This window comes from Pteropus alecto, unplaced genomic scaffold, assembly GCF_000325575.1.
Source record: "Pteropus alecto unplaced genomic scaffold, ASM32557v1 scaffold3, whole genome shotgun sequence".
Lineage (NCBI taxonomy): Eukaryota > Metazoa > Chordata > Mammalia > Chiroptera > Pteropodidae > Pteropus > Pteropus alecto.
The window spans coordinates 27,072,043-27,080,882 of record NW_006442484.1 but is presented as its reverse complement, the minus strand read 5'-3'; positions in this window follow the sequence as shown (position 1 = coordinate 27,080,882).

The window sequence follows — 8,840 nt, the reverse complement described above, 5'->3', positions numbered from 1 at the left end:
TTTGTGTATACATGTATGAGTGAAAGAGAAAATTAAAAAAAGGAAGAAAAGAAGGAAAAAAGGAAGCAAGGGAGTTAGGAAGGAAAGAAGGAATAGGAGTGAGAAAGAGAAGAAAGAGAAATGGAAGGAAGAGAAAAAAGGAGAGAAAAAGGAAGGAAGGAAAGAAGGAAGGAAGGAAGGAAAGAAAGAAGGAAAAAAAGTAGGAAGAAAAGAAAGAAAATAAGAAGGAAGGAAGGAAAATGAAGTGAAAAATATGAGAGACCGATTCTTTGTGAGGAATCAGGATGTGGATAGTTTGACTTGCAGTATGCAAAATTATGAACTCCAGGAGCAAGGACAATCAATATGTACCAAGCAATTAACAGTAATCTTCTGAGCTTTGTGTGCCAGTTAAAGAAAATGCTTCTGAACATTGTATGGGGGCTGCACTGAGGAAAGAAATTAGCATAGCAGCTTTGCACATGATCTGGCATGAGTTGTTAGATCAAAGGCTATGGATGGCAGCAGCCTACTCCAGGGGACCCAGCCGCCCTGTCACCATTTCAGTGCCGGAGGATGCTGCTCAAAGCATTTGTAGAGAAAATCGCCTAAGGGGACTTTAGGGCACAAAGTTGTTTTTTTCTTAAATAAAATGATGGTCATGAAATTTAATTCAAATGACCACTCATTTGTGGAAATCTACATCACCAAGCTTCCCTTCCTCTCAGTTCACTGCTGTAAGCCTCTGCTGAGACCCTTGAATGTTGGTTAGCGATCAGGAATGTTTAGGAAAAATTATTAAAATTGATTCTTTGGATTAAACTTATTTGATCATTTTAATTAAGCTCAGAGTTGCTGCCAGCTTTTAGCAAGTACACAATGCCTTTTTATTCTTGTGCATCGGAGTTACCAAATTCTCATTAAGAACACTACAAAGAGTCAGGGAAAAAAAATGCAATATTGTGAAAGTACACATTGGAAAATGCCAAGCTTTATTTATCTGTTTATTGTATTGAGAGACAATAATATTTATACTTTTCGTGGTTCAGAGTTGGAGCCTTAGAAGAATGTGAATCTGTTCTTGTGAATTTAGCATACTTTGAATTATTAGCAAGCAGTGTATTTGGTTCTGAAGGTCCGGGACCCTGTCTTTTGGGTTTTGTTGTGTTTGGGGGACCTAGCTGAGAGACATGTTAAGAGAAGGCTTTGAGGCCATGGATGGCGTTGGTGCTGAAAGCTGGACTGGGAGCCTGATCTAGGAGAGTTGGGCAATGTAAATCACGAAGGTCTGCATGATCGGCAGTCATGAAGCTGCAGGCCTTTTGTATCAGACAACTCACCGCCCCACCTAGCATCCTTTTGGCCTTCCTCCTTACTCCAGCAGTTGCTGTGGCAACCGGCTGCAAGCAGGTGTGACCTCAAGACTCTTGGCCTCAGCTGTACCGCTGGCCCTCTCATATTTCTCTTCAGGGGCTTCTTTGTTACCTCATGGGACTTCTGTAGGGCCCAGGCAGCCTGCACGAACCTGGGAATGCACAGGAGTTCACAACCCCAGGGGCCACCCCTTCTCTCTTTGAATACTCATGGGGACTGAGGCTCGGTTGTCCAGGGTGATGACTGACTTCGTACCACACCCTCACATTGGCTTTCCTGCCTTCCCTGTCTTTCTCTAGGTCCCAACTACTGTTCCCTAGGACCACTACCTGCACAAGCTCTTGTGTCTCACGCTGGGCTTTTGGGGGAAACCTAAGGCTATGACCACGCCCTTCCAGAAGTCAAGTTGAGGCAGTGATTGAAAACGCAGACAGGTGAGAGGAGTCAGGGAACGTGGACTTCCAGACCACAAGAAAGGGCAGGGAGACAGTAATCCGCCAAGCAGTGCGTGTTGTGCAGCCAGTTCCCTGGGCCTGAAGGAACAAAATAATTTAGACTTCTAGAGTGATCTCCTAGGGTCCTTTCAGCCTCTGAGCTAGAGAGCTTGCAGTGTCTGCTTGGGTGGAGGCAAAGGCTGTGGCTGGAAAATTCTGCAGAGACATTATTTAATCTATCCTGGTTGGAGTTTCCCTATTGCCAAAGTAAAGGGAAATATGATGTTTACCCATGTAGCTTCGATTAGAGTGGAAAGTATGTTTGGGACATCAGAAAGGAAACATAAATGACAGAATACCTTTGCCTCTCTTCCTTATTCTCTGCACAAGTATAAATCTTACCCAAGTGGCATTGCAAGGAGACTGTGACTGTTATTTCAGGTAAGAAGTAACAATAGAGTCCTGAATTAGTTTTCTATTGTTGCTGTAACGAATTACCACAAGCTTAGTGGCTTAAAACAACATAAAATTATTATCTTAAAGTTCTTTGGGTCAGAAGTCTGACATAGGTCTTACTAGGCTAAAATCAAGGTTTTGGCCAAGCTACATTCATTTCTAAAGGCTCTAGGGGAGAATTTATTGTCTTGCCTTTTTAAGCTTCTGGGGCCTTCCTGATTTCCTTAGCTTGTATTCTCTTTCTTCCATCTTCGAAGTCAGCAATGACAGGCTGAGTCCTTCTCACATCGCATCACTCTGACACCTTCTGCCTCTTTCTTCCATTCTTAAGGACCCTTGGGCCCAAATGGATAATTGAGGATAATCTCCCTATTTTAAGGTCAGCTGATTAGTAATCTTAATTCTTTTTGCCATGTACTATAACACATTCACAGGTCTGGAGATTAAGATGTGGACATCTCTGGGTGGTCATTATTCTGCCTGCCATAAGTTCTTTCTGAAATCTAACTTGTAGACTGAAAGTTTCCTCTACCTAGAAAGTCTTCAACCTGGCATTGATGGAGTCTGGCTTCTCCTTCAAGGATCAACTCAAATGTCTTCTATTTAAATCCTATCTTGAACCCAAACAAGTAGAAATAATTCTTCCCTTCATACTCTTCTAAAATACTTCATATATCTCTTTGGTGTAGCACTTAGCATACACAGACACTTACCAAACTGCAAACTCTTCTCCCCTTTCTTAGTATAGTTACAGAGTAGGAGGAGGGAAATTTCATAGTTATGTTTGTATCCCTCGCTCACAGGTGAAGAAGTATAGGGTGGTCAGCTTCCAAAGCTATTTCTTGAACTGAATGACAACAGAAATTCAAGGAAAGACCTGTAATGAATCTGTTATATTAACATTTGATAAGTAGAGCACAGGGTACTGGATGATGAGCTATAGTTCAACAACAGACCACAGAGAAATTGCAATAGAGAAGTCTATTGTTTACAGGTCTTGGAGGAAGTATGCCTTGAGAGGCCACACAGGAAAATGTTCAGACAGAGAGAGAGAGATAGGTACATGTGTTTATTAGGCTCCACGGATGGAGTGCTTTGGGATTCTTGGATTAAGGCTGGATTGGTCAATTCAAACCAAAAGAGCAGGGTTCTGTTAAATCCCATGGGGTCTTATCTAAGGGGTGTACAAAAGGAAGGCATTAAGAGATGGGATAGACTATTGACCAGAAGAAGGGCTGTTGGGGTGATCATATCAGACACTTACATTTGCTTGTAACTCTGTGGGCTGTTATCTAGGGCACTTTCTTGCATGAGAGGGCTAGTGTCAGTTTAAGGTCCTTGCTGGCCACTTAGCCAAACAAAATGCATGCAAATTAATACCAGAGGGTAGCTTAGCTAAATTCTTGAGAGACCCACATTTCCAGATATAAAGCTTCTTTATGGGAGGAACTGTGTTTTACTCACCTTCACGCCATAATGCCTTCTCGAGTTGTTTAGCCAAGAGCTTTTCCAGTAGTTCATAGTGAAATGCAATAAAATTTATTTGACCTTTTAGGGTTTATATTTCTCATTTGTAAAATGAAGATGTTGTTTCTCTAGATGTCCTTTGTGGTCCCTGCCGGCTCCAATATTCAGTGACTTAATTAAATATTAAACTTAAGAAAAGTGAACTAAATTTTAATCCAGTCAAGAAATATCGAATTTATATCTTACCCTGGCATTTGAAAATTTCCTACAGACAACTCCTGGGACTAAATTTATTCACATTTAACTGAGGATACATGGAATTGCAGAAAGGGCTATATGCTTCTTATGTGAAAAACTAGTTATTGTCAGCCGGCCTTCTTACCTTCTGTATAAGCTATTCTTCTGAATCACCTAGTGCAAGTGGGCAGCCAATAGAGTGAAGTGCTTACTGTGGGTGAGACTCTTCATAGAAGGCTTCTCAGAGCTGGGCAAGTCTACCCACCTGGATAGAAGAAGGGAAATATGTGGATTGGCAGAGAAGAGGGTGGAGATATCACAGCAATAGTGTTTCCTTCTTTCTTGTTTGACAAAGATAGGAGCATTGAGATTGGTGAGCTTTTTTATTGACCAAATTCCAAGAATTTCAATGTATATGGACTATAGTTGATGATACTTAAAAGAAAACATGTATGCAAGGATAAGTTATTGTTCTGTGTTTTAATAAAATGACCGCCACTGGGATCCCATTATAGAAAAGTTATGACCCTCTCGGATACAGGGATTTCATTGCTGTTTGTACCCATATCACATGAACAAAAGCATCAGAGAGTAACCAGAGTTACCTGAATCCATCTTCACTGTATTTGAGAGAGCAGGGGTATGGGTGAGAGAAGCATTGTAAGATTTCAATAATGAGGCTCAAATAAAACTAGAGAAGTAGGAAAAGTAAAGTGGACAGATTGAGGAGTGTTACTTCCTCAATGCTGTACATTCTTTCTTATCACATCCTGAGGGGTCTAACCCAGGACTAAACTACGAGGAGTAAGTAGCTGCTATAAAATGTGTTTGGTAGGGTTACCGTAATGTCAACTTTATGGTCTTAGTATAAAAATTTCTACCCTTTTAGGCTATGTTATTAAAACTCCTAGTAAACTGAAGTTAAATAAAAAAGAATAAAAAATACTCTTTGTTTTAATACAAACGTACTCTTAAGGAAGAATTTACATAAACTAAATTAGTTTAATAGGTCATTTTTATTTAATAACATATATCATATACTATGGATTAGGGACTATTCTAAATGCTTTATAATATTATTATTTAATTATTACCTATTATAACTCTAAGAGAATAATATATAGAGACAGGAAAAAATTATATGAGTATTAGGAAATAAAGGAAAAGTTATGATATCTGTAAAGGAGATAAAGCCCTGGGTGGGTCACTGAAATAGGAGAAACCAAAATGAAGGACGAGGAGGGAATCAGAATGAGGGAAGGTACCTAAAACACTTTTCTGTTTGCATCACCATGTGGCCAAGAGGTCAACCCCTGGTTTTCTTGAGGTTGTAACCCACAGGCTGAAATAGAGAAGAAGCCAGACAAAGTATTTTGGATGCGGAAAGAAACCTAAAATGCATCTCGGAAAATCCCCAAAGCTTCTTTTAGGCAAAAGCAAAAGAGACCACTGGGTACACTGCTATAACGTGGGACCAGCAAAACATTCAAATCCAGAGTGCACTGTAAAACAGCAGAATGCCTAACGCATTCTCTGAAGTCATTACTAAAAATAATTAAATCGATTGTTGGTCTCAGAGATTTCAAAAGAGAAGGATATGCATGCTAGAGCCATCCATATATTTCCCAGAGGAAGGGCAAGAAAACTATGAATAAAATTAGGGCCACGCTATAATAGGTGATCAAGCAATTAGCATACATGAAAAGAGCACAATTATGAGCCACAGTGAAGCAGCATCATAATTTTTTTTCTATAACTGATTTCTTAGATTCCATATTTTAATAATATTGATATGTGCTTTCATAGCTCTAAAATATGAGTGTTGTAAAACTCTGTTCCGAATTATGTTATTGCAAAAATCATCGCCTTGTTCATGAGCAGAGAGACAACTATGGTGACAGTTTGAGATGGGGAAACGAAATTATTTTTCCCTGTTCATTTGGTAGTTTATAGGTTTCAGGGTAATGGGTGAATCATTAAGAACAGAATTATCTTCTGAATAATTCAGCAAGGAGTTAGAGAGATGTATGTGGAGTCTGGAATCCTAGTTCCCGGGCCTGACTTTCCTCTGATGTGATCTGGATAAATCGTTTAATGTCTTTATCCTTAGTTATCTCAGTATAAAATGAGATTGTTGAATTAGAGGAGAAAAGTGATAATAATAAACATCTTTTAAGTACTTAGTACATTGTCAGCAATATTCTAAGCATTTTGTATATATTGAATTCTTGAATCTGCACAATAGTGCTGTGAAATAAATACTGTATTTATCCCCACATCACAGCCAGGGAATCAAGGCACAGTCAGGTCACTGCCCCATGCCCAATAGTGATGGAGCCAGCATCTGAAAGGTGGTCTTGTTATTGAGCCTGAGTAGCAGCTGCTGAGCAATACTGGTTAACAACCAAAGTATTTTAGTGTTTTGTATAACCTGCAATTCTGATTCTATAATTTTTTTCAAAGATATACTTTCTAGAAGAATTTATTTTTAAATTCTTTAAGAAATGAGTGATTTTTCTGAATGAGAGTAATAGAATGCCATATATATTTTTTTCCTTTATCCAGATGGGTGAAGGTTGACATTGTCAGGAAGCTGATCTTGATTGTATGGGGTGTGTGTGTGGGTGTGGATGGTGATGGTGGGTGGCAGGTAGGCTTTTGGTTTATGATTGGTGAAACTCTTCCCCAATAATTAAAAAAAAAAGTTTTGGTGTACAGCAAAGTTTATATAAAAACCTTTGAGTCTCTACTAGCTTTCTATAAATAATTCACAGGGCCTATGTGGATTGCATCCTGTCCACTGACATGTTTGTAAACATCGCTCACTCTGAATTGGCCATAGCAACTAATGCAATATTTACTAAAAGATTTTTGTTTAAACTTGTTCTGGGTAAAGATGTCTCAGAGTTTCTCAAACTTTAGCTTGCACAAATGTTACCTAGAAATAGGTCTAAAATGGTGATTCTGGATCACCTCTGTCTCTCCCAGTTCTGTACTGGATCCCAAGAAATGTCATTTTAAACAAGTATACCTAAGTGACTGTTCCAGGAGGACCAGGGAAGAAACTGAGAGGTGTTCAAAGGTTTTATGTGATTCTTTGGTTAAGACAATCTGGTCAGTTATCTATGATTTACACATTCATCTTGCATGGGAGATGTCAACTCTAGTCACATATTTTCCTTTTAAAATAAACATTTCCATAATAGCAATAATAGTAATAATTAGCATGTTTTATTTTTGTTATGGATTGGGCATTTAACTTTATTCATTTAATCCTCAAAATAACCCTATTCAATATGTACTATTATTGTGTTCATTGTATATTGGAGGAAACTATAAATTGTGGGAGATTGTGAAAGATAATTAAGAGTACAGTTGACCTTTGAACAACACAGATTTGAACTGCATGGGTTCACTTATACAAGGATTTTTTCCAGTAAGTACAGTCAACCCTTTATATGGGTGGGTTGCACACATGCAGATTTAACCAACCACAGATGGAAAACAGATTCCCAACCATGGTTTCGCAACTGTGGATTGAAAATACTGTTTTGGATCTGCATTTGGTTGAATCTGCTGATGTGAGGGGCAAACTTAGAGTCCAAAGTGACATGCAGATTTTCAACTGCTCAGAGGTAATTCACTCAAGGTCACACAGCAAGTAAGTTCTGGAGTTATAGCTACCAAATGTTTACTTTATCTTACATGCTTTTCTCCATTCCTCCTCTCTTTTTCCTTTCCTTTTAAAATTTACTCTCTGTCTTGCTTTTTCTTTTGTAGTGAAAGAAAGTTTTCCTCATCCTTCTTAGAGTTTCTGGCTGGGTCTGAAAATTAAACTGACAAAGCCAGGTTAACAGGAGAAAAGCATACAAATTTACTTAATATAAATTTTAAGTGACAGAAGAGGAAACTTAGTAAGGCCTATGTGTTAAGATTCTTCTTGGCGTCCCTTTGTCTTCTAAGATAAGGATGCATCTTTCCTCTGGATACAAGGAGGGCATCTCTCGCATGAGGGTTTTATGACTTGTTTCAGGGAAGAAGGGGGCATATGTCAGGGTGACATTCCCACTTCTGCTGTTTTTTTAAAACTAAGCTTAAAATATTTAATATGTCAAGGTGTCATATTTTGAGGTAGCATGTCCTGAGCCCCATCCATCCCATCTTTCCTTCTTTCTTTCTTTCCTTCCTTCTTTCCTTCCTTCCCTCCCTCCTGTCACCTAGTGATTAGTTTTTGTCTTACTGTTTTCTGTACCCCATGACTCAAACCTTAAACAAGTGTTTACTATACAGGTTTGGACTACCTTCATGAAGACAGAGCAAATTAGCTCCCTAGGGCAGTTGTGAACTAGCTCTCTGCCCTATGTCTCTTTCCTGCCATCTGTGTTATATCTACAATCATAAATGTCAGAGGTGGGCCTTGATAGACATCATACAGACACTAAGGTAAGAGATGTAAAAAAAAAAAAAAAAAAAAAAATGGATCTTGATTTATATGATAACTTAAAAAAAGCACTTAAAAAAGAGTAGGAATTCCATTTTTCTACCTTTCACTAAAAGGACCATTGCACAAAAATAAAGACATTTTCTGTGTCCTTTTAAAACTGACCATTTTGCATTACAGTAATTTGTGGAGAATTATTAAATAAATTATACATGATATATTATTAATCAGTAAGATGATTTAAAAATTAATTTTAACCTTAGAAAGTAATTTTTTTACATAAAGTGAAAAAAGAAGCAACTGTCACAAAAGAAAAATCTGAAAGAAAATTACCAAAAGGTTTACTGTGATTTACTCCAAGTGGATTTGAAAGGGACTGTTCTTTCATTTTTTGTTCATGTATTTTTCATGTTTTCTCAACAATTATGTGTTGCTTTTATAATCCGAAAAAA